The sequence below is a fragment of the Macaca mulatta genome, chromosome 13, assembly GCF_049350105.2.
Source record: "Macaca mulatta isolate MMU2019108-1 chromosome 13, T2T-MMU8v2.0, whole genome shotgun sequence".
Taxonomy (NCBI): domain Eukaryota; kingdom Metazoa; phylum Chordata; class Mammalia; order Primates; family Cercopithecidae; genus Macaca; species Macaca mulatta.
The window spans coordinates 27,930,011-27,954,064 of NC_133418.1; positions in this window are offsets into that span (position 1 = coordinate 27,930,011).

Here is a 24,054-nt window from a genome sequence, read left to right on the forward strand (position 1 = left end):
TGCTAGCCTTATTTCTGTGGAATCTTAGAACAGATATTTCGGATCCCTTTGAAGACTATAGAGCCAAAGGAAATATCCTCCGATAACAAAGAGAAAGAAGATTTCTGAGAAACTACCTTGTGTTCTCTGAAATCATCTCACAGATTACAGCTTTCCCCTCAAGAAGCCTTTCGCTAAGACAGTTCTTGTGGAATTGGCAAAGTGATATTTGGAAGCCCGTAGAGGGCTGTGGTGATAAAGGAAATATCCTCAAATGAAATCTGGCAAGAAGCTTTCTGAGAAACTGCTTAGTGTTCTGTTAATTCATCTCACGGAGTTATATCCGTATTTCGTGCATCTCTTTGCTAGCCTTATTTCTGTGGAATCTGAGAACAGATATTTCGTAACCCTTTGAAGAATATAGGGCCAAAGGAAATATCCTCCGATAACAAAGAGAAAGAAGCTTTCTGACAAACTTCTTTGTGTTCTGTGAAATCATCTCACAGAGTTACAGATTTCCGCTCAAGAAGCCTTTCGCTAAGACAGTTTTTTTGGAATTGGCAAAGTGATATTTGGAAGCCCATAGACGGCTAAGGAGAAAAAGGAAATATCCTCTGATGAAATCTGGAAAGAAGCTTTCTGGGAAACTGCTTAGTGTTCTGATAATTCATCTCACAGAGTTACATCTGTATTTCGTGGATCTCTTTGCTAGCCTTATTTCTGTGGAATCTGAGAACAGATATTTCGGATCCCTTGTAAGACTATAGGGCCAAAGGAAATATACTCCGATAACAAAGAGAAAGAAGCTTTCTGAGAAACTTCTTTGTGTTTTGTGAAATCACCTCACAGAGTTACACTTTTCCTTCAAGAAGCCTTTCGCTAAGACAGTTCTTGTGGAATTGGCAAAGTGATATTTGGAAGCCCTTAGAGGGCTATGAAGACAAAGGAAATATCCTCAGATGACATATTGAAAGAAGCTTTCTGAGAAACTGCTCTGCGATATGTGATTTCCACTCTTAGAGTTACCTCAGTATTTCGTGCATCTCTTTGCTAGCCTTATTTCTGTGGAATCTGAGAAAAGATATTTCGGATCCCTTTGGAGACTATAGGGCCAAAGGAAATATCCTCCGATAACAAAGAGAAAGAAGCTTTCTGAGAAACTTCTTTGTGTTCTGTGAAATCATCTCACAGAGTTACAGCCTTCCCCTCAAGAAGCCTTTCGCTAAGACAGTTCTTGTGGAATTGGCAAAGTGATATTTGGAAGGCCATAGAGGGCTATGGTGAAAAAGGAAATATCCTCAGATGAAATCTGGAAAGAAGCTTTCTGAGAAACTGCTTAGTGTTCTGTTAATTCATCTCACAGAGTTACATCTGTATTTCGTGGATCTCTTTGCTAGCCTTATTTCTGTGGAATCTGAGAACAGATATTTCGGATCCCTTTGAAGACTATAGGGCCAAAGGAAATATCCTCCGATAACAAAGAGAAAGAAGCTTTCTGAGAAACTTCTTAGTGTTCCGTGAAATCATCTCACAGAGTTACAGCTTTCCCCTCAAGAAGCCTTTCGCTAACACAGTTCTTGTGGAATTGTCAAAGTGATATTTGGAAGCAGATAGAGGGCTATAGTGAAAAAGGAAATATACTCAGATGAAATCTGGAAAGAAGCTTTCTGAGAAACTGCTCTGTGATATGTGATTTCCACTCACAGAGTTACATCAGTATTTCGTGGATCTCTTTGCCAGCCTTATTTCTGTGGAATCTGAGAACAGATAATTCGGATCCCTTGGAAGACTATAGGGCCAAAGGAAATATCCTCCGATAACAAAGAGAAAGAAGCTTTCTGAGAAACTTCTTTGTGTTCGTGAAATCATCTCACAGAGTTACAGCTTTCCCCTCAAGAAGGCTTTCGCTAAGACTGTTCTTGTGGAATTGTCAAAGTCATATTTGGAAGCCCATAGAGGTCTATGGTGAAAAACGAAATATCCTCAGATGAAATCTGGAAAGAAGTTTTCTGAGAAACTGCTTAGTGTTCTCTTAATTCATCTCACAGAGTTACATCTGTATTTCGTGGATCTCTTTGCTAGCCTTATTTATGTGGCATCTGAGAACAGATATTTCGGATCCCTTTAAAGACTATAGGGCCAAAGGAAATATCCTCCGATAACAAAGAGAAAGAAGCTTTCTGAGAAACTACCTTGTGTTCTGTGAAATCATCTCATAGAATTACAGCTTTCCCCTCAAGAAGCCTTAAGCTAAGACAGGTCTTGTGGAATTGGCAAAGTGATATTTGGAAGCCCATAGAGGGCTATGGAGAAAAAGGAACTATCCTCAGATGAAATCTGGAAAGAAGCTTTCTGAGAAACTGCTTAGTGTTCTGTTAATTCATCTCACATTGTTACATCTGTATTTCGTGGATCTCTTTGCTAGCCTTATTTCTGTGGAATCTGAGAACAGATATTTCGGATCCCTTTGAAGAGTATAGGGCCAAAGGAAATATCCTACGATAACAAAGAGAAAGAAGCTTTCTGACAAACTTCTTTGTGTTCTGTGAAATCATCTCACAGAGTTACAGCTTTCCCCTCAAGAAGCCTTTCGCTAAGACAGTTCTTGTGGAATTGGCAAAGTGATATTTGGAAGCCCTTAGAGGGCTATGGAGACAAAGGAAATATCCTCAGATGACATATGGAAAGAAGCTTTCTGAGAAACTGCTCTGCGATATGTGATTTCCACTCTTAGAGTTACATCAGTATTTCGTGCATCTCTTTGCTAGCCTTATTTCTGTGGAATCTGAGAACAGATATTTCGGATCCCTTTGAAGACTATAGAGCCAAAGGAAATATCATCCGATAACAAAGAGAAAGAAGCTCTTGAGAAACTTCTTTGTGTTCTGTGAAATCATCTCACAGAATTACAGCTTTCCCCTCAAGAAGCCTTTCGCTAAGACAGTTCTTGTGGAATTGGCAAAGTGATATTTGGAAGCCCATAGAGGGCTATGGTGAAAAAGGAAATATCCTCAGATGAAATCTGGAAAGAAGCTTTCTGAGAAACTGCTCTGTGATATGTGACTTCCACCATAGAGTTAAATCAGTATTTCGTGCATCTCTTTGCTAGCCTTATTTCTGTGGAATCTGAGAAGAGATATTTCGGATCCCTTGGAAGACTATAGGGCCAAAGGAAATATCCTCCGATAACAAAGAGAAAGAAGCTTTCTGAGAAACTTCTTTGTGTTCGTGAAATCATCTCACTGAGTTACAGGTTTCCCCTCAAGAAGACTTTCGCTAAGACAGTTCTTGTGGAATTGGCAAAGTGATATTTGGAATCCCTTAGAGGTCTATGGTGAAAAACGAAATATCCTCAGATGAAATCTGGAAAGAAGCTTTCTGAGAAACTGCTTAGTGTTCTGTTAATTCACCTCACAGAGTTACATCTGTATTTCGTGGATCTCTTTGCTAGCCTTATTTATGTGGCGTCTGAGAACAGATATTTCGGATCCCTTTAAAGACTATAGGGCCAAGGGAAATATCCTCCTATGACAAAGAGAAAGAAGCTTTCTGAGAAACTACCTTGTGTTCTGTGAAATCATCTCACAGAGTTACAGCTTTCCCCTCAAGAAGCCTTAAGCTAAGACAGGTCTTGTGGAATTGGCAAAATGATATTTGGAAACCCTTAGAGGGCTATGGAGAAAAAGGAAATATCCTCAGATGAAATCTGGAAAGAAGCTTTCTGAGAAACTGCTTAGTGTTCTGTTAATTCATCTCACATTGTTACATCTGTATTTCCTGGATCTCTTTGCTAGCCTTAATTCTGTGGATTCTGAGAACAGATATTTCGGATCCCTTTGAATACTATAGGGCCAAAGGAAATATCCTCCGATAACAAAGAGAAAGAAGCTTTCTGAGAAATTTCTTTGTTTTCTGTGAAATCATCTCGCAGAGTTACAGCTTTCCTCTCAAGAACCCTTTCTCTAAGACAGTTCTTGTGGAATTGGCAAAGTGATATTTGGAAGCCCATAGAGGGCTATGGTGAAAAAGGAAATATCCTCAGATGAAATCTGGAAAGAAGCTTTCAGAGAAACTGCTCTGTGATATGTGACTTCCACCATAGAGTTACATCAGTATTTCGTGCATCTCTTTGCTAGCCTTACTTCTGTAGAATCTGGGAACAGATATTTCGGATCCCTTGGAAGACTACGGGGCCAAAGGAAATATCCTCCAATAACAAAGAGAAAGAAGCCTTCTGAGAAACTTCTTTGTGTTCTGTGAAATCATCTCGCATAGTTACAGCTTTCCCCTCATAAACCCTTTCGCTACGACAGTTCTTGTGGAATTGGCAAAGTGATACTTGGGAGCCCACAGAGGGCGATGGTGAAAAAGGAAATATCCTCAGATGAAATCTGGAAAGAAGCTTTCTGAGAAACTGCTTATTGTTCTGTTAATTCATCTCAGAGAGTTACATCCGTATTTCGTGGATCTCTTTGCTAGCGTTATTTCAGAGGAATCTGAGAGCAGATATTTCGGATCCCTTTGAAGACTATAGGGCCAAAGGAAATATTCTCCGATAACAAAGAGAAAGAAACTTTCTGAGAAACTTCCTTGTGTTCCGTGAAATCATCTCACAGGTTTACACCTTTCCTATCAAGAAGCCTTTCGCTAACGCAGTTCTTGTGGAATTGGCAAAGTGATATTGGAAGCCCATGGAGGGTTATGGTGAAAAAGCATATATCCTCAGATGAAATCTGGAAAGAAGCTTTCTGAGAAACTGCTTAGTGTTCTCTTAATTCATCTCACAGAGTTACATCTGTATTTCGTGCATTTCTTTGATAGCCTTATTTCTGTGGAATCTTAGAACAGATATTTCGGATCCCTTTGAAGACTATAGGACCAAAGGAAATATCATCCGATAACAAAGAGAAAGAAGCTTTCTGAGAAACTGCTCTGTGATATGTGACTTCCACCATAGAGTTACATCAGTATTTCTTGCATCTCTTTGCTAGCCTTATTTCTGTGGAATCTGAGAAGAGATATTTCGGATCTCTTTGAAGACTATAGGGCCAAAGGAAATATTCTCCGATAACAAAGAGATAGAAGCTTTCTGAGAAACTTCTTTGTGTTCTGTGAAATCATCTCACAGAGTTACAGCTTTCCCCTCAAGAAGCTTTTCGCTAAGACAGTTCTTGTGGAATTGGCAAAGTGATATTTGGAAGCCCATAGAGGGCTATGGTGAAAAAGGAAATATCCTCAGATGAAATCTGGAAAGAAGCTTTCTGAGAAACTGCTCTGTGATATGTGACTTCCACTCATAGAGTTACATCAGTATTTCGTGGATCTCTTTGCTAGCCTTATTTCTGTGGAATCTGAGAACAGATATTTCGGATCCCTTGGAAGACTATAGGGCCAAAGGAAATATCCTCCGATAACAACTAGAAAGAAGCTTTCTGAGAAACTTCTTTGTGTTCATGAAATCATCTCACAGAGTTACAGCTTTCACCTCAAGAAGCCTTTCGCTAAGACAGTTCTTGTGGAATTGTCAAATCATATTTGGAAGCCCATAGAGATCTATGGTGAAAAACGAAATGTTCTCAGATGAAATCTAGAAAGAAGCTTTCTGAGAAACTGCTTAGTGTTCTGTTAATTCATCTCACAGAGTTACATCTGTATTTCGAGGATCTCTTTGCTAGCCTTATTTATGTGGCATCTGAGAACAGATATTTCGGATCCCTTTAAAGACTATAGGGCCAAAGGAAATATCCTCCGATAACAAAGAGAAAGAAGCTTTCTGAGAAACTACCTTGTGTTCTGTGAAATCATCTCACAGAGTTACAGCTTTCCCCTCAAGAGGCCATTCGCTAAGACAGTTCTTGCGGAATTGGCAAAGTGATATTTGGAAGCCCTTAGAGGGCTATGGTGAAAAGGGATATATTCTCAGATGAAATCTGGAAAGAAGCTTTCTGAGAAACTGCTTAGTGTTCTGTTAATTCGTCTCACAGGGTTACATCTGTATTTCGTGGATGTCTTTGCTAGCCTTATTTCTGTGGAATCTGAGAACAGATATTTCGGATCGGTTGGAAGACTGTAGGGACAAAGGAAATATCCTCCGAAAACAAAGAGAAAGAAGCTTTCTGAAAAACTTCTTTGTGTTCTGTGAAATCACCTCACAGAGTTACAGCTTTCCCCTCAAGAAGCCTTTCGCTAAGACAGTTCTTGTGGAAGTGGCAAAGTGATATTTGGAAGCCCGTAGAGGGCTATGTTGAAAAAGGAATTATCCTCAGATGAAATCTGGAAAGAAGCTTTCTGAGAAACTGCTCTGTGATATGTGACTTCCACTCATAGAGTTACATCTGTATTTCGTGGATCTCTTTGCTACCCTTATTTCTGTGGAATCTGAGAACAGATATTTCGGATCCCTTTGAAGTCTATAGGGCCAAAGGAAATATCCTCCGATAACAAAGAGAAAGAAGCTTTCTGAGAAACTTCTTTGTGTTCTGTGAAATCATCTCACAGTGTTACAGCTTTCCGCTCAAGAAGCCTTAAGCTAAGACAGTTCTTGTGGAAATGGCAAAGTGATATTTGGAAGCCGTTAGAGGGCTATGGTGAAAAAGGAAATATCCTCAAAGGAAATCTGGAAAGAAGCTTTCTGAGAAACTGCTTAGTGTTCTGTTAATTCATCTCACAGAGTTACATCTGTATTTCGTGGATCTCTTTGCTAGCCTTAATTCTGTGGAATCTGAGAACAGATAATTCAGATCCCTTGGAAGACTATAGGGCCAAAGGAAATAACTTCCGATAACAAAGAGAAAGAAGCTTTCTGAGAAACTTCTTTGTGTTCTGTGAAATCATCTCACAGAGTTACAGCTTTCACCTCAAGAAGCCTTTCGCTAAGACAGTTCTTGTGGAAATGGCAAGGTGATACTTGGAAGCCCATAGAGGGCTATGGTGAAAAAGGAAATATCCTCAGATGAAATCTGGAAAGAAGCTTTCTGAGAAACTGCTTAGTGTTCTGTTAATTCATCTCACAGAGTTACATCTGTATTTCGAGGATCTCCTTGCTAGCCTTATTTCTGTTGAATCTGAGAACAGATATTTCGGATCCCTTTGAAGACTATAGGACCAAAGGAAATATCCTCTGATAACAAAGAGAAAGAAGCTTTCTGAGAAACTTCTTTGTGTTCTGTGAAATCATCTCACAGAGTTACAGCTTTCCCCTCAAGAAGCCTTTCGCTAAGACAGTTCTTTTGGAATTGGCAAAGTGATATTTGGAAGCCCATAGACGGCTATGTTGAAAAAGGACATATCCTCAGACGAAATCTGGAAAGAAGCTTTCTGAGAAACTGCTCTGTGATATGTGACTTCCACTCACAGAGTTACATCTGTATTTCGTGCATGTCTTTGCTAGCCTTATTTCTGAGGAATCTCAGAACAGATATTTCGGATCCCTTTGAAGACTATAGGGCCAAAGGAAATATCCTCCAATAACAAAGAGAAAGAAGTTTTCTGATAAACTTCTTTGTGTTCTGTGAAAACATCTCACAGAGTTACACCTTACCCCTCAAGAAGCCTTTCGCTAAGACAGTTCTTGTGGAATTGGCAAAGGGATATTTGGAAGGCCCTAGAGGGCTATGGTGAAAAAGGAAATATCCTCAGATGAAATATGGAAAGAAACTTTCTGAGAAAATGCTCTGTGATAACTGACTTTCACTCACAGAGTAACATCTGTGTTTTTTGGATCTCTTTGCTAGCCTTATTTCTGTAGAATCTAAGAACAGATATTTCGGATCCCTTTGAAGACTATAGGGCCAAAGGAAATATGCTCCGATAACAAAGAGAAAGAAGCTTTCTGAGAAACTTCTTTGTTTTCTGTGAAATCATCTCACAGAATTACAGCTTTCCCCTCAAGAAGCCTTTCGCTAAGACAGTTCTTGTGGAAATGGCAAAATGATATTTGGAAGCCCATAGAGGGTTACGGGGAAAAAGGAAATATCCTCAGATGAAATCTGTAAAGAAGCTTTCTGAGAAACTGCTTAGTGTTCTGTTAATTCATCTCACAGAGTTACATCTGTATTTCGTGGATCTCTTTGCTAGCCTTATTTCTGTGGAATCTGAGAACAGATAATTCAGATCCCTTGGAAGACTATAGGGCCAAAGGAAATAACTTCCGATAACAAAGAGAAAGAAGCTTTCTGAGAAACTTCTTTGTGTTCTGTGAAATCATCTCACAGAGTTACAGCTTTCACCTCAAGAAGCCTTTCGCTAAGACAGTTCTTGTGGAAATGGCAAGGTGATACTTGGAAGCCCATAGAGGGCTATGGTGAAAAAGGAAATATCCTCAGATGAAATCTGGAAAGAAGCTTTCTGAGAAACTGCTTAGTGTTTTGTTAATTCATCTCACAGAGTTACATCTGTATTTCGAGGATCTCCTTGCTAGCCTTATTTCTGTTGAATCTGAGAACAGATATTTCGGATCCCTTTGAAGACTATAGGACCAAAGGAAATATCCTCTGATAACAAAGAGAAAGAAGCTTTCTGAGAAACTTCTTTGTGTTCTGTGAAATCATCTCACAGAGTTACAGCTTTCCCCACAAGAAGCCTTTCGCTAAGACAGTTCTTTTGGAATTGGCAAAGTGATATTTGGAAGCCCATAGACGGCAATGTTGAAAAAGGACATATCCTCAGACGAAATCTGGAAAGAAGCTTTCTGAGAAACTGCTCTGTGATATGTGACTTCCACTCACAGAGTTACATCTGTATTTCGTGCATGTCTTTGCTAGCCTTATTTCTGAGGAATCTCAGAACAGATATTTCGGATCCCTTTGAAGACTATAGGGCCAAAGGAAATATCCTCCAATAACAAAGAGAAAGAAGTTTTCTGATAAACTTCTTTGTGTTCTGTGAAAACATCTCACAGAGTTACACCTTACCCCTCAAGAAGCCTTTCGCTAAGACAGTTCTTGTGGAATTGGCAAAGGGATATTTGGAAGGCCCTAGAGGGCTATGGTGAAAAAGGAAATATCCTCAGATGAAATATGGAAAGAAACTTTCTGAGAAAATGCTCTGTGATAACTGACTTTCACTCACAGAGTAACATCTGTGTTTTCTGGATCTCTTTACTAGCCTTATTTCTGTAGAATCTAAGAACAGATATTTCGGATCCCTTTGAAGACTATAGGGCCAAAGGAAATATGCTCCGATAACAAAGAGAAAGAAGCTTTCTGAGAAACTTCTTTGTTTTCTGTGAAATCATCTCACAGAATTACAGCTTTCCCCTCAAGAAGCCTTTCGCTAAGACAGTTCTTGTGGAATTGGCAAAGTTATATTTGGAAGCCCATAGAGGGTTATGGGGAAAAAGGAAATATCCTCAGATGAAATCTGGAAAGGAGCTTTCTGAGAAACTGCTTAGTGTTCTGTTAATTCATCTCACAGAGTTACATCTGTATTTCGTGGATCTCTTTGCTTGCCTTATTTCTGTGGAACCTGGGAACAGATATTTCGGATCCCTTTGAAGACTATAGGGCCAAAGGAAATATCCTCCGATAACAAAGAGAAAGAAGCTTTCTGAGAAACTTCTTCGTGTTCTGTGAAATCATCTCACAGAGTTACAGCTTTCCCCTCAAGAAGCGTTTCGCTAAGACAGTTCTGGTGGAATTGGCAAAGTGATATTTGGAAGCCCATAGACGGCTATGTTGAAAAAGGAAATATCCTCAGATGAAATATGGAAAGAAGCTTTTGGAGAAACTGCTCTGTGATATGTGACTTCCACTCACAGAGTTACATCTGTATTTCGTACATCTCTTTGCTAGCCTTATTTCTGAGGAATCTGAGAACAGATATTTCGGATGCCTTTGAAGACTACAGGGCTAAAGGAAATATCCTCCGATAACAAAGAGAAAGAAGTTTTCTGATAAACTTCTTTGTGTTCTGTGAAAACATGTCACAGAGTTAGCGCTTTCTCCTCAGGAAGCCTTTCGCTAAGACATTTCTTGTGGAATTGGCAAAGTGATATTTGGAAGGCCCTAGAGGGCTATGGTGAAAAAGGAACTATCCTCAGATGAAATCTGGAAAGAAGCTTTCTGAGAAAATGCTATGTGATAACTGACTTCCACTCACAGAGTAACATCTGTATTTCGTGGATCTCTTTGCTAGCCTTATTTCTGTGGAATCTGAGAACGGATATTTCGGATCCCTTTGAAGTCTATAGGGCCAAAGGAAATATCCTCCGATAACAAAGAGAAAGAAGCTTTCTGACAAACTTCTTTGTGTTCTGTGAAATCATGTCACAGAGTTACAGCTTTCCCCTAAAAGAGCCTTTCGCTAAGGCATTTCTTGTGGAATTGGCAAAGTGATATTTGGAAGCCCATAGAGGGCTATGGTGAAAAAGGAAATATCCTCAGTTGAAATCTGGAAAGAAGCTTTCTGAGAAACTGCTTAGTGTTCTGTTAATGCATGTCACAGAGTTACATCTGTATTTCGTGGATCTCTTTGCTAGTCTTATTTCTGTGGAATCTGAGAACAGATATTTCGGATCCCTTTGAAGACTATAGGGCCAAAGGAAATATCCTCCGATAACAAAGAGAAAGAAGCTTTCTGAGAAACTTCTTTGTGTTCTGTGAAATCATCTCACAGAGTTACAGCTTTCCTCTCTAGAAGCCTTTTGATAAGAAACTTCTTGTGGAATTGGCAAAGTGATATTTGGAAGCCCATAGACGGCTATGGTGAAAAAGGAAATAATCTCAGATGAAATCTGGAAAGAAGCTTTCTGAGAAACTGCTCTGTGATATGTGACTTCCACTCACAGAGTTACATCTGCATTTCGTGCATCTCTTTGCTAGCCTTATTTCTGAGGAATCTGAGAACAGATATTTCGGATGCCTTTGAAGACTACAGGGCCAATGGAAATATCCTCCGATAAGAAAGAGAAAGAAGCTTTCTGAGAAACTTCTTCGTGTTCTGTGAAATCATCTCACAGAGATACCGTTTTCCCCTCAAGAAGACTTTCGCTAAGACAGTTCTTGTGGAATTGGCAAAGTGATATTTGGAAGCCCATAGAGGGCTATGGTGAAAAAGGAAATATCCTCAGATGAAATTTGGAAAGAAGCTTTCTGACAAACTGCTGAGTGTTCTGTTAATTCATCTCAGAGTTACATCTGTATTTCGTGGATCGCATTGCTAGCCTTATTTCTGTGGAATCTGAGAACAGATATTTCGGATCCCTTTGAAGACTACAGGGCCAAAGGAAATATCCTCCGATAACAAAGAGAAAGAAGCTTTCTGAGAAACATCTTTGTATTCTGTGAAATCATCTCACAGAGTTACAGCTTTCACCTCAAGAAGCATTTCGCTAAGTCAGTTCTTCTGGAATTGGCAAAGTGATATTTGGAAGCCCGTAGAGAGCTATGGTGAAAAAGGAAATATCCTCAGATGAAATCTGGAAAGAAGCTTTCTGAGAATCTGCTTAGTGTTCTGTTAATTCATCTCACAGAGTTACATCTGTATTTCGTGGATCTCTTTGCTAACTTTATTTCTGTGGAATCTGAGAACAGATATTTCGGATCCCTTTGAAGACTACAGGGCCAAAGGAAATATCCTCCGATAACAAAGAGAGAGAAGCTTTCTGAGAAACTTCTTTGTGTTCTGTGAAATCATCTCACAGAGTTACAGCATTCCCCTCAAGAAGCCTTTCGCTAAGAAAGTTCTTGTCTAATTGGCAAAGTGATATTTGCAAGGCCATAGACGGCTATGGTGAAAATGGAAATATCCTGAGATGAAATCTGGAATGAAGCTTTCTGAGAAACTGCTTAGTGTTCTGTTAATTCATCTCACAGAGTTAAATCTGTATTTCGTGGATCTCTTTGCAAGCCTTATTTCTGTGGAATCTGAGAACAGATATTTCGGATCCCTTTGAAGACTATAGGGCCAAAGGAAATATCCTCCGATAACAAAGAGAAAGAAGCTTTCTGAGAAACTTCTTTGTGTTCTGTGAAATCATCTCACAGAGTTACAGCTTTCCCCTCAGGAAGGCTTTCGCTAAGACAGTTCTTGTGGAATTGGCAAAGTGATATTTGGAAGCCCATAGAGGGCTTGGTGAAAAAGGAAATATCCTCAGATGAAATCTGGAAAGAAGCTTTCTGAGAAACTGGTTAGTGTTCTGTTAATTCATCTCACACAGTTACATCTGTATTTCGTGGATCTCTTTGCTAGCCTTATTTCTGTGGAATCTGAGAACAGATATTTCGGATCCCCTTGAAGACTATGGGGCCAAAGGAAATATCCTCCGATAACAAAGAGAAAGAAGCTTTCTGAGAAACTTCTTTGTGTTCTGTAAAATCATCTCACAGAGTTACAGCTTTCCCCTCAAGAAGCCTTTCGCTAAGACAGTTCTTGTGGAAAGGGCAAAGTGATATTTGGAATCCCATAGAGGGCTATGGTCAAAAAGGAAATATCCTCAGATGAAATCTGGAAAGAAGCTTTCTGAGAAACTGCTTAGTGTTCTGTTAATTCATCTCACAGAGTTACATCTGCATTTCCTGGATCTCTTTGCTAGCCTTATTTCTGTGGAATCTGAGAACAGATATTTCGGATCCCTTTGAAGACTATAGGGCCAAAGGAAATATCCTCCGATAAAAAAGAGAAAGAAGCTTTCTGAGAAACTTCTTTGTGTTCTGTGACATCATCTCACAGAGTTACAGCTTTCCCCTCAAGAAGCCTTTCGCTAAGACAGTTCTTGTGGAATTGTCAAAGTGATATTTGGAAGGCCATAGTGGGCTATGGTGAAAAAGGAAATATCCTCAGATGAAATCTGGAATGAAGCTTTCTGAGAAACTGCTCTGTGATATGTGACTTCCACTCACAGAGTTACATCTGTATTTCGTGGATCTATTTTCTAGCCTTATTTCTGTGGAATCTGAGAACAGATATTTCGGATCCCCTTGAAGACTATTGGGCCAAAGGAAATATCCTCCGATAACAAAGAGAAAGAAGCTTTCTGAGAAACTTCTTTGTGTTCTGTAAAATCATCTCACAGAGTTACAGCTTTCCCCTCAAGAAGCCTTTCGCTAAGAGAGTTCTTGTGGAAAGGGCAAAGTGATATTTGGAAGCCCATAGAGGTCTATGGTCAAAAAGGAAATATCCTCAGATGAAATCTGGAAAGAAGCTTTCTGAGAAACTGCTTAGTGTTCTGTTAATTCATCTCACAGAGTTACATCTGTATTTCCTGGATCTCTTTGCTAGCCTTATTTCTGTGGAATCTGAGAACAGATATTTCGGATCCCTTTGAAGACTATAGGGCCAAAGGAAATATCCTCCGATAAAAAAGAGAAAGAAGCTTTCTGAGAAACTTTTTTGTGTTCTGTGACATCATCTCACAGAGTTACAGCTTTCCCCTCAAGAAGCCTTTCGCTAAGACAGTTCTTGTGGAATTGTCAAAGTGATATTTGGAAGGCCTTAGTGGACTATGGTGAAAAAGGAAATATCCTCAGATGAAATCTGGAATGAAGCTTTCTGAGAAACTGCTCTGTAATATGTGACTTCCACTCACAGAGTTACATCTGTATTTCGTGGATCTATTTTCTAGCCTTATTTCTGTGGAATCTGAGAACAGATATTTCGGATCCCCTTGAAGACTATGGGGCCAAAGGAAATATCCTCCGATAACAAAGAGAAAGAAGCTTTCTGAGAAACTTCTTTGTGTTCTGTAAAATCATCTCACAGAGTTACAGCTTTCCCCTCAAGAAGCCTTTCGCTAAGACAGTTCTTGTGGAAAGGGCAAAGTGATATTTGGAAGCCCATAGAGGGCTATGGTCAAAAAGGAAATATCCTCAGATGAAATCTGGAAAGAAGCTTTCTGAGAAACTGCTTAGTGTTCTGTTAATTCATCTCACAGAGTTACATCTGTATTTCCTGGATCTCTTTGCTAGCCTTATTTCTGTGGAATTTGAGAACAGATATTTCGGATCCCTTTGAAGACTATAGGGCCAAAGGAAATATCCTCCCATAAAAAAGAGAAAGAAGCTTTCTGAGAAACTTTTTTGTGTTCTGTGACATCATCTCACAGAGTTACAGCTTTCCCCTCAAGAAGCCTTTCGCTAAGACAGTTCTTGTGGAATTCTCAAAGTGATATTTGGAAGGCCATAGTGGGCTATGGTGAAAAAGGAAATATCCTCAGATGAAATCTGGAAAGAAGCTTTCTGAGAAACTGCTCTGTGATATGTGACTTCCACTAACAGAGTTACATCTGTATTTCGTGGATCTATTTTCTAGCCTTATTTCTGTGGAATCTGAGAACAGATATTTCGGATCCCTTGAAGACTATGGGGCCAAAGGAAATATCCTCCGATAACAAAGAGAAAGATGCTTTCTGAGAAACTTCTTTGTGTTCTGTAAAATCATCTCACAGAGTTACAGCTTTCCCCTCAAGAAGCCTTTCGCTAAGACAGTTCTTGTGGAAAGGGCAAAGTGATATTTGGAAGCCCATAGAGGGCTATGGTCAAAAAGGAAATATCCTCAGATGAAATCTGGAAAGAAGCTTTCTGAGAAACTGCTTAGTGTTCTGTTAATTCATCTCACAGAGTTACATCTGTATTTCCTGGATCTCTTTGCTAGCCTTATTTCTGTGGAATCTGAGAACAGATATTTCGGATCCCTTTGAAGACTATAGGGCCAAAGGAAATATCCTCCGATAAAAAAGAGAAAGAAGCTTTCTGAGAAACTTTTTTGTGTTCTGTGACATCATCTCACAGAGTTACAGCTTTCCCCTCAAGAAGCCTTTCGCTAAGACAGTTCTTGTGGAATTGTCAAAGTGATATTTGGAAGGCCATAGTGGGCTATGGTGAAAAAGGAAATATCCTCAGATGAAATCTGGAATGAAGCTTTCTGAGAAACTGCTCTGTGATATGTGACTTCCACTAACAGAGTTACATCTGTATTTCGTGGATCTATTTTCTAGCCTTATTTCTGTGGAATCTGAGAACAGATATTTCGGATCCCCTTGAAGACTATTGGGCCAAAGGAAATATCCTCCGATAACAAAGAGAAAGAAGCTTTCTGAGAAACTTCTTTGTGTTCTGTAAAATCATCTCACAGAGTTACAGCTTTCCCCTCAAGAAGCCTTTCGCTAAGACAGTTCTTGTGGAAAGGGCAAAGTGATATTTGGAAGCCCATAGAGGGCTATGGTCAAAAAGGAAATATCCTCAGATGAAATCTGGAAAGAAGCTTTCTGAGAAACTGCTTAGTGTTCTGTTAATTCATCTCACAGAGTTACATCTGTATTTCCTGGATCTCTTTGCTAGCCTTATTTCTGTGGAATCTGAGAACAGATATTTCGGATCCCTTTGAAGACTATAGGGCCAAAGGAAATATCCTCCGATAAAAAAGAGAAAGAAGCTTTCTGAGAAACTTTTTTGTGTTCTGTGACATCATCTCACAGAGTTACAGCTTTCCCCTCAAGAAGCCTTTCGCTAAGACAGTTCTTGTGGAATTGTCAAAGTGATATTTGGAAGGCCATAGTGGGCTATGGTGAAAAAGGAAATATCCTCAGATGAAATATGGAAAGAAGCTTTCTGAGAAACTGCTCTGTGATATGTGACTTCCACTCACAGAGTTACATCTGTATTTCGTGGATCTATTTTCTAGCCTTATTTCTGTGGAATCTGAGAACAGATATTTCAGACCCCTTGGAGACTATAGGGCCAAAGGAAATAACTTCCGATAAAAAAGAGAAAGAAGCTTTCTGAGAAACTTCTTTGTGTTCTGTGAAATCATCTCACAGAGTTACAGCTTTCCCCTCAAGAAGCCTTTCACTAAGACAGTTCTTGTGGAATTGGCAAAGTGATATTTGGAAGCTCATAGAGGGCTATGGTGAAAAAGGAAATATCCTCAGATGAAATCTGGAAAGAAGCTTTACGAGAAACTGCTTAGTGTTCTGTTAATTCATCTCACAGAGTTACATCTGTATTTCGTGGATCTCGTTGCTAGCCTTATTTCTGTGGAATCTGAGAACATATATTTCGGATCCCATGGAAGACTATAGGGCCAAAGGAAATATCCTCCGATAACAAAGAGTAAGAAGCCTTCTGAGAAACTTCTTTGTGTTCGGTGAAATCATCTCACAGAGTTACAGCTTTCCTCTCAAGGAGCCTTTCGCTAAGACCGTTCTTGTGGAATTCGTAAGGTGATATTTGGAAGCCCATAGAGAGCTATGGTGAAAATGGAAATATCCTCAGATGATATCTGTAAAGAAGCTTTGTGAGAAACTGCTTAGTGTTGTGTTAATTCGTCTCTCAGAGTTACATCTGTATTTCGTGGATCTCTTTGCTAGCCTTATTTCTGTGAAATTTGAGAACAGATATTTCGGATCCCTTTGAAGACTACAGGGCCAAAGGAAATATCCTCCGATAACAAAGAGAAAAATCCTTTCTGAGAAACTTCTTTGTGTTCGGTGAAATCATCTCACAGAGTTACAGCTTTCCCCTCAAGAAGCCTTTTGCTAAGACAGTTCTTGTGGAATTGACAAAGTGATATTTGGAAGCCCATAGAGGGCTGGGGTGAAAAAGGAAATATCCTCAAATGAAATCTGGACATAAGCTTTCTGAGAAACTGGTTAGTGTTCTGTTAATTCATCTCACACAGTTACATCTGTATTTCGTGGATCTCTTTGCTAGCCTTATTTCTATGGAATCTGAGAACAGATATTTCGGATCCCTTGGAAGACTATAGGGCCAAAGGAAATAACTTTCGATAACAAAGAGAAAGAAGCATTCTGAGAAACTTCTTTGTGTTCTGTGAAATCATCTCACAGAGTTACAGCTTTCCCCTCAAGAAGCCTTTCGCTAAGACATTTCTTGGGGAATTGGCAAAGTGATATTTGGAAACCCATAGAGGGCTGTTGTGAAAAAGGAAATATCCTCAGATGAAATCTGGAAAGAAGCTTTCTGAGAAACTGGTTAGTGTTCTATTAATCCATCTCACAGAGTTACATCTGTATTTCGTGTATCTCTTTGCTAGCCTTATTTCTGTGGAATCTGAGAACAGATATTTCGGATCCCTTGGAAGACAATAGGGCCAAAGGAAATATCCTCCGATAACAAAGAGAAAGAAGCTTTCTGAGAAACTTCTTTGTGTCTGTGAAATCATCTCACAGAGTTACAGCTTTCCCCTCAAGAAGCCTTTGGCTAAGACAGTTCTTGTGGAATTGGCAAAGTGATATTTGGAAGGCCCTAGGGGGCTATGGTGAAAAAGGAACTATCCTCAGATGAAATCTGTAAAGAAGCTTTCTGATAAAATGCTCTGTGATAACTGACTTCCACTCACAGAGTAACATCTGTATTTCGTGGATCTCTTTGCTAGCCTTATTTCTGTGGAATCTGAGAACAGATATTTCGGATCCCTTTGAAGACTATAGGGCCAAAGGAAATATCCTCCGATAACAAAGAGAAGAAGCTTTCTGACAAACTTCTTTGTGTTCTGTGAAACCATGTCACAGAGTTACAGCTTTCCCCTCAAGAAGCCTTTCACTAAGACAGTTCTGGTGGAATTGGCAAACTGATATTTGGAAGGCCATACAGGGCTATGGTGAAAATGGAAATATCCTGAGATGAAATCAGGAATGAAGCTTTCTGAGAAACTGCTTAGTGTTCTGTTAATTCATCTCACAGAGTTACATCTGTATTTCATGGATTTCTTTGCAAGCCTTATTTCTGTGGAATCTGAGAACAGATATTTCGGATCCCTTTGAAGACTATAGGGCCATAGGAAATAACTTTCGATAACAAAGAGAAAGAAGCTTTCTGAGAAACTTCTTTGTGTTCTGTGAAATCATCTCACAGAGTTACAGCTTTCCCCTCAAGAAGCCTTTCGCTAAGACAGTTCTTGTGGAATTGGCAAAGTGATATTTGGAAGCCCATAGAGGGCTATGGTGAAAAAGGAAATATCCTCAGATGAAATCTGGAAAAAAGCTTTCTGAGAAACTGGTTAGCCTTCTGTTAATTCATCTCACACAGTTACATCTGTATTTCGTGGATCTCTTTGCTAGCCTTATTTCTATGGAATCTGAGAACAGATATTTCGGATCCCTTTGAAGACTATAGGGCGAAAGGAAATATCCTCCGATAACAAGGAGAAAGAAGCTTTCTAAGAAACTTCTTTGTGTTCTGTGAAATCATCTCACAGAGTTATAGCGTTCCCCTCAAGAAGCCTTTCGCTAAGACAGTTCTTGTGGAATTGGCAAAGTGATATTTGGAAGGCCACAGAGGGCTATGGTGAAAAAGGAAATATCCTCAGATGAAATCTGGAAAGAAGCTTTCTGAGAAACTGCTCTGTGATATGTGACTTCCACTCATAGAGTTACATCTGTATTTCGTACATCTCTTTGCTAGCCTTATTTCTGAGGAATCTGAGAACAGATATTTCGGATGCCTTTGAAGACTACAGGGCCAAAGGAAATATCCTCCGATAACAAAGAGAAAGAAGTTTTCTGATAAACTTCTTTGTGTTCTGTGAAAACATCTCACAGAGTCACAGCTTTCCCCTCAGGAAGCCTTTCGCTAAGACAGTTCTTGTGGAATTGGCAAAGTGATATTTGGAAGGCCCTAGAGGGCTATGGTGAAAAAGGAACTATCCTCAGATGAAATCTGTAAAGAAGCTTTCTGATAAAATGCTCTGTGATAACTGACTTCCACTCACAGAGTAACATCTGTATTTCGAGGATCTCTTTGCTAGCCTTATTTCTGTGGAATCTGAGAACAGATATTTCGGATCCCTTTGAAGACTATAGGGCCAAAGGAAATATCCTCTGATAACAAGGAGAAAGAAGCTTTCTGAGAAAATTCTTTGTGTTCTGTAAAATCATCTCACACAGTTATAGCTTTCCCCTCAAGAAGCCTTTCGCTAAGGGAGTTCTTGTGGAATTGGCAAAGTGACATTTGGAAGGCCATAGAGGGCTATGGTGAAAAAGGAAATATCCTCACATGAAATATGGAAAGAAGCTTTTCGAGAAACTGCTGTGTGATTTTTGACTTCCACTCACAGAGTTACATCTGTATTTCGTGGAACTCTTTGCTAGCCTTATTTCTGTGGAATCTGAGAACAGATATTTCGGATCCCTTTGAAGAGTATAGGGCCAAAGGAAATATCCTCCGATAACAAAGAGAAAGAAGCTTTCTGAGAAACTTCTTTGTGTTCTGTGAAATCATCTCACAGAGTTACAGCTTTCCCCTCAAGAAGCCTTTCGCTAAGACAGTTCTTGTGGAATTGGCAAAGTGATATTTGGAAGCCCATAGAGGACTATGTTGAAAATGGAAATATCTTCAGATGAAATCTGGAAAGAAGCTTTCTGAGAAACGGCTTAGTGTTCTGTTAATTCATCTCACAGAGTTACATCTGTATTTCGTGGATCTCTTTGGTAGCCTTATTTCTGTGGAATTTGAGAACAGATATTTCGGATCCCTGTGAAGACTATAGGGCCAAAGGAAATTTCCTCCGATAACAAAGAGAAACAAGCTTTCTGAGAAACTTCTTTGTGTTCTGTGAAATAATCTCACAGAGTTACAGCTTTCCCCTCAAGAAGCCTTTCGCTAAGACAGTTCTTGTGGAATTGGCAAAGTGATATTTGCAAGGCCATAGAGGTCTATGGTGAAAAAGGAAACATCCTCAGATGAAATCTGGAAAGAAGCTTTCTGAGAAACTGCTCTGTGATATGTGACTTCCACTCAAAGAGTTACATCTGTATTTCGTGGATCTCTTTGCTAGCCTTATTTACGTGGAATCTGAGAACAGATATATAGGATGCCTTTGAAGACTATAGGGACAAAGGAAATAACTTCCGATAACAAAGAAAAAGAAGCTTTCTGAGAAACTCCTTTGTGTTCTGTGAAATCACCTCACAGAGTTACAGCTTTCCCCTCAAGAAACCTTTCGCTAAGACAGTTCTTGTGGAATTGGCAAAGTGATATTTGGAAGGCCATAGAGGGCTATGATGAAAAAGGAAATATCCTCAGATGAAATCTGGAAAGAAGCTTTCTGAGAAACTGCTGTGTGATATGTGACTTCCACTCACAGAGTTACATCTGTATTTCGTGGATCTCTTTGCTAGCCTTATTTCTGTGGAATCTGAGAACAGATATTTCGGATCCCTTTGAAGACTATAGGGCCAAAGAAATATCCTCCGATAACAAAGAGAAAGAAGCTTTCTGAGAAACTTCTTTGTGTTCTGTGAAATCATCTCACAGAGTTACATCTTTCCCCTCAAGAAGCCTTTCGCTAAGACAGTTCTTGTGGAATTGACAAAGTGATATTTGGAAGGCCATAGAAGTCTATGGTGAAAAAGGAAATATCCTCAGATGAAATCTGGAAAGAAGTTTTCTGAGAAACTGCTCTGTGATATGTGACTTCCACTCACAGAGTTACATCTGTATTTTGTGGATCTCTTTGCTAGCCTTATTTCCGTGGAATCTGAGAATAGATATTTCGGATCCCTTTGAAGATTATAGGGCCAAAGGAAATATCCTCAGATAAAAAAGAGAAGGAAGCTTTCTGAGAAACTTCTTTGTGTTCTGTGAAATCATCTCACAGACTTACAGCTTTCCCCTCAAGAAGCCTTTCGCTAAGACAGTTCTTATGGAATTGGCAAAGTGATATTTGGAAGGCCATAGAGGACTATGGTGAAAAAGGAAATATCCTCAGATGAAATCTGGAAAGAAGCTTTCTGAGAATCTGCTTAGTGTTCTGTTAATTCATCTCACAGAGTTACATCTGTATTTCGTGGATCTCTTTGCTAGCCTTCTTTCGGTGGAATCTGAGAACAGATATATCAGATGCCTTTGAAGACTATAGGGACAAAGGTAATATCCTCCGATAACAAAGAGAAAAAAGCTTTCTGAGAAACTCCTTTGTGTTCTGTGAAATCATCTCACAGAGTTACAGCTTTCCCCTCAAGAAGCCTTTCGCTAAGACAGTTCTTGTGTAATTGGCAAAGTGATATTTGGAAGCCCATAGAGGGCTATGGTGACAAAGGAAATATTCTCAGATGAATTCTGGAAAGAAGCTTTCTGAGAAACTGCTCTGTGATATGTGACTTCCACTCACAGAGTTACATGTGTACTTCGTAGATCTCTTTGCTAGCCTTATTTCTGTGGAATCTGAGAACAGATATTTCGGATCCCTTTGAAGACTATCGGGCCAAAGGAAATATCCTCCGATAACAAAGGGAAAGAAGCTTTCTGAGAAACTTCTTTGTGTTCTGTGAAATCATCTCACAGAGTTACAGCTTTCCCCTCAAGAAGCCTTTCGCTAAGACAGTTCTTGTGGAATTGGCAAAGTGATATTTGGAAGACCATAGAGGGCTATGGTGAAAAAGGAAATATCCTCAGATGAAATCTGGAAAGAAGCTTTCTGAGAAACTGCTTAGTGTTCTGTTAATTCATCTCACCGAGTTACATCTGTATTTCGTGGATCTCTTTGCTAGCCTTATTTCTGTGGAATCTGAGAACAGATATTTCGGATCCCTGGAAGACTATAGTGCCAAAGGAAATATCCTCCGATAACAAAGGGAAAGAAGGTTTATGAGAAACTTCTTTGTGTTCTGTGAAATCATCTCACAGAGTTACAGCTTTCTGCTCAAGAAGCCTTTCGCTAAGACAGTTCTTGTGGAATTGGAAAAGTGATATTTGGAAGCCCATAGAGGGCTAAGGTGAAAAAGGAAATATCCTCAGATGAAATCTGGAAAGAAGCTTTCTGAGAAACTGCTTAGTGTTCTGTTAATTCATCTCACAGATTTACATCTATATTTCGTGGATCTCTTTGCGAGCCTTATTTCTGTGGAATCTAAGAACAGATAATTCGGATCCCTTTGAAGACTATAGAGCCAAAGGAAATATCCTCCGATAACAAAGAGAAAGAATCTTTCTGAGAAACATCTTTGTGTTCTGTGGAATCATCTCACAGAGATACAGCTTTCCACTAAAGAAGCCTTTCCTTAAAGACAGTTCTTGTGGAAATGGCAAAGTGATATTTGGAAGCCCATAGAGGACTATGGTGAAAAAGGAAATATCCTCAGATGAAATCTGGAAAGAAGCTTGAAGAGAAACTGCTTAGTATTCTCGTAATTCATCTCAGAGTTACATCTGTATTTCCGGGATATCTTCGCTGGCCTTATTTCTGTGGAATCTGAGAACAGATATTTCGGATCCCTTTGAAGACTATAGGGGAAAGCAAATATCCTCCGATAACAAGAGAAAGAAGGTATCTGAGAAACTTCTTTGTGTTCTGTGAAATCATCTCACAGAGTACAGCTTTCCGCTCAAGAAGCCTTTTGCTAAGACAGTTCTTGTGGAATTGGTAAAGTGATATTTGGAAGCCCATAGAGGGGTATGGTGAAAAAGGAAATATCCTCAGATGAAATCTGGAAAGAAGCTTTCTGAGAAACTGCTTAGTGTTCTGTTAATTCAACTCACAGAGATACATATGTATTTCGTGGATCTCTTTGCTAGCCTTATTTCTGCGGAATCTGAGAACAGATATTTCGGAACCCTTTGAAGACTATAGGGCCCAAGAAATATCCTCCCATAACAACAAGAAAGAAACTTACTGAGAAACTTCTTTGTTTTCTGTGAAATCATCTCACAGTGTTACAGCTTTCCCCTCAAGAAGCCTTTCGCTAAAACAGTTCTTGTGGAATTGGCAAAGTGATATTTGGAAGCCCATAGAGGGCTATGGTGAAAAAGGAAATATCCTCAGATGAAATCTGGAAAGAAGCTTTCTGAGAAACTGCTTAATGTTCTATTAATTCATCTCACAGAGTTACATCCGTATTTCGTGAATGTCTTTGCTAGCCCTATTTCTGTGCAATCTGAGAACAGATATTTCGGATCCCTGGAAGACTATAGGGCCAAAGGAAATATCCTCCGATAACAAAGGGAAAGAAGCTTTCTGAGAAACTTCTTTGTGTTCTGTGAAATCATCTCACAGAGTTACAGCTTTCCCCTCAAGAAGCCTTTCGCTAAGACAGTTCTTGTGGAATTGGAAAAGTGATATTTGGAAGCCCATAGAGGGCTATGGTGAAAAAGGAAATATCCTTAGATGAAATCTGGAAAGAAGCTTTCTGAGAAACTGCTTAGTGTTCTATTAGTTCATCTCACTGAGTTACATCCGTTTTTCGTGAATGTCTTTGCTAGCCTTATTTCTGTGCAATCTGAGATCAGATATTTCGGATCCCTGGAAGACTATAGGGCCATAGGAAATATCCTCCGATAACAAAGAGAAAAAAGCTTTCTGAGAAATTTCTTTGTGTTCTGTGAAATCAGCTCACAGATTTACAGCTTTCCGCTCAAGAAGCCTTTCGTTAAGACAGTTCTTGTGGAATTGGCAAAGTGATATTTGGAAGGCCATAGAGGGCTATGATGAAAATGGAAATATCCTCAGATGAAATCTGGAAAGATGCTTTCTGAGAAACTGCTTAGTGTTCTGTTAATTCATCTCACAGTGTTACATCTGTATTTCGTGGATCTCTTTGCTAGCCTTATTTCTGTGGAATCTGAGAACAGATATTTTGGATCCCTTTGAAGACTATAGGGCCAAAGGAAATATCCTCCGATAACAAAGAGAAGGAAGCTTTCTGAGAAACTTCTTGGTGTTCTGTGAAATCATCTCACAGAGTTACAATTTCCCCTCAAGAAGCCTTTCGCTAAGACAGTTCTTGTGGAATTGGAAAAGTGATATTTGGAAGGCCCATAGAGGGCTATGGTGAAAAAGGAAATATTCTCTGATGATATCTGGAAAGAAGCTTTCTGAGAAACTGTTGTGTTATGTGACTTCCACTCACAGAGTTACATCTGTATTTCGTGGATCTCTTTGCTAGCCTTACTTCTGTGGAATCTGAGAACAGATATTTCGGATCCCTTTGAAGACTGTAGGGCCAAAGGAAATATCCTCCGATAACAAAGAGAAAGAAGCTTTCGGAAAAACTTCTTTGTGTTCTGTGAAATCATCTCACAGAGTTACAGCTTTCCCCTCAAGAAGCCTTTCGCTAAGACAGTTCTTGTGGAATTGGCAAAGTGATATTTGGAAGCCCATAGAGGGCTATGGTGAAAATGAAAT